This window comes from Pinus tabuliformis, chromosome 4_2 (assembly GCF_031772625.1).
Source record: "Pinus tabuliformis cultivar Carrire ecotype Pingquan chromosome 4_2, CPIR1, whole genome shotgun sequence".
NCBI classification, from domain to species: Eukaryota; Viridiplantae; Streptophyta; class Pinopsida; order Pinales; family Pinaceae; genus Pinus; species Pinus tabuliformis.
Genome location: NC_142304.1, coordinates 1,149,756,439 through 1,149,759,262, shown reverse-complemented (window position 1 = coordinate 1,149,759,262; position 2,824 = coordinate 1,149,756,439).

Below are 2,824 nucleotides of genomic sequence, written 5' to 3'. Positions count from 1 at the left end.
AAGTACAATTGACTCCACCCATGATTGACAATACCTCAGTAATAAAGTTGGCCAAGAACCCAAAGTTCCACGATCGAACGAAGCACATCAATACAAAATATCATCTGATTCAACATCATGTTGAGGCCAAAACAATCCATCTTCGCCATTGTTCCACTAATGAGCAGATTGCAAACATCTTCACCAAAGCACTTGGAAGAGAAAAGCTTGAAACATTCAGAACGATGCTTGGACTCACCAACATCCCTTCAAATTAAGGGGGGAAATGTTGACACCTAATCATAGGGATTGCGTGAACGAATGTAAATAAGTGTAAATAAATAATAGAGGAAATGGAGAGTCATCGAGAGATGAAACTGAATGGTCACTCCCTTGTATATAATAATAGACAGGCTAAATGAATAACACAATTACATTTGAGGAGTTACCTCTTGGCCTGACAACGTTTTTAGTCTCCATTGCATGTGATTGTTCCAATTTGTCCATAATGTAGGGGTTAGGAGACATTTGGATAATGTTTGAAGGTATATTAGCCTTCCTACGAACTGCTGAAATTGGAATATTTCCTTTTGCTGCATCCATGTAGGAAGCTAAGCCATTTTGTGTTTTGGCTCCGAGAGCTCGTCCACAGAACCAAAAATGTAGTAAAATGGTTGATTCCTGGAAATAGCATATTTGAATCAAAGGCAATTCTAGAGTATCCTCCCTCCAAAAATGAGGCATTGTTTCTTTACTGGAATAAACCACATGTTCATTATACTCTATTTCAACTTATAAATGGTATGTAAAGCATTTGTCCAAAATAGGGTTGACTTCCCCTACAATCTTTTTATGCAAATCTAGAAGAGAAAATGTTCTTCCCGTGACAAAGGAATGTCAGGCTCCTTCCAGTGAAAATAATATTCCCTTTGTTGTGGATTTGTAGCCCGACTAGAGCCATATTCTCCTTCCTTCAGTAGTGTAGATGCATCCAAAACAATGACCACAGTAAGCAAGGGGAGATCTTTTGTGTCATTTGATAGTCGATAAGGGACGAACTGAGTTCTCCCTGACACTAGAGGTTGAGGAGGACAACATATGTCAAAGCCATAACTGTAGCCCCACAGGAATGTCCGATAGAGGAAAAAATTAAATTTGAGGATGAGTTCATAAGTGAAAACCCCGAAATCAAGATAGCGTTTAATTGAAAATGAACCCCCTCACAATGTTGCACTAGACATGCCATACGATCATATTTCTCCACTGCTTAGAGTAGTCCCACTTGAGGGACCCAAAAATATAAACTATAACAAAGGAAAAAAACCTAGAGAGTGGAATGCCTATATAAATACAACTCCTTCATCCCGCATCGGCCACGTCAGATAAAAAAAAACTACTTCTATGGGCTCAAAACTCTGAGAAACAAAATGTAGGCCATTTATAGTCTTTTTTTCTTTCTGCCAAGTGGGATGCATCCATAAAATCAATCTCCCCTGTTTCAGGGGAAACCATGGGATCAATATGCCATATTTCCACCTATGTCTCCGCCAAAGAAGTCATCCTCTGACCACTTATGTGATATTTTTTTATGAATATCTTGATGCCCAAAAGCCCTAGGCCGCCATAGTCTCCAATAATGGACTGAGCCCAAACATTGGCGTCAAACTGCATAGAGGCACAAAATCCTAATGAGAGTGAGAGTCATTTTCTCACTTCCTAGCCAAAAAAACCAATTACTATGTATTTCATTCATATATATATATATATATATATATATATATATATATATATATATATATCTTTTTTTTTTTTTTTTTTTTTAACAAGGTCGATTACTGATGTATTATAAAAACTTCAAAAGGGGAGCAAGTCCTGTTACATATGGTGGAAGGAGCGAAGAAGAGTGGATCCAAAATGGGTGCGCAGACCCTTGATCCGAGTCAGAAGACTTGAAGTTTGAGAATTGAAAGAGATAACGACTATATTGTCGTATAAACTGGCCTACAAGAAAGCAGAATTTACAAAACATAGGAAGAGTTACATATGCTGGTTTACTGAATCGTCGATCTGAGGCTCCTTTTTCTCACTGATCTTTGTCGAGGTCTCTCCTTGCATACTTTGAGTCATTGTTTTTATGTGATTTATAGCTTCTTCCAGGTGGTTGCACTTTTCTTTGAGACCTTCAATCTCTGCTCTCTGTTTCTCCAACTTTTTTCTCTTGGATTTGCTGTCTGCCTGGAATTCTTCCTTGAGATCGTTGAAATGTTTGACAAATCGAGCGATCATGAAACAATGGGCTTTGCACAGAGTGCAACTGCTATTGGTTATAACGCGTTCCAGAGGATTCTCAGCCATTTCTGACGGGCTTAGATAATACTTGTGAATCTTGGGACAGAGGGAGAGATGAAGGTTAGCGCAGAGGGGTGAAGGGATGAGAGGGAGTGTGAAGAAAGAAGGCTGGCAGTTCGGGAAATGGTGAAAAGAGAGGAACTGGAAGAGGGGCGAGGATCGACAGAAGGAGCAACCTCTGTCACAAAGAAGAATGGGAGGGAGGAGATAGGTAAAGGAAGAGGCGGAGATTTGGAAAGCGGGAAGAGGCGGAGATCTGGGAAGCGGGAAGCGGCGAAGATGGGAAGAACTGCTTCAAAAAAATAGAGAAACTGTTAGAGATATAAATTAGAGATGCACGAAAATCATTGACTTTACCCCGTCTGGCAGAGATTGCGAGCCTTCTTTGGTTGCTGAGCACTGAGCACGATCTAGATTGACTGTGGGTCGAACTGAAAACCACCTGAGACTTTCTGAGGGGAACACGACTGGGGTGCGAACCTTTTCTCTTGTGGCA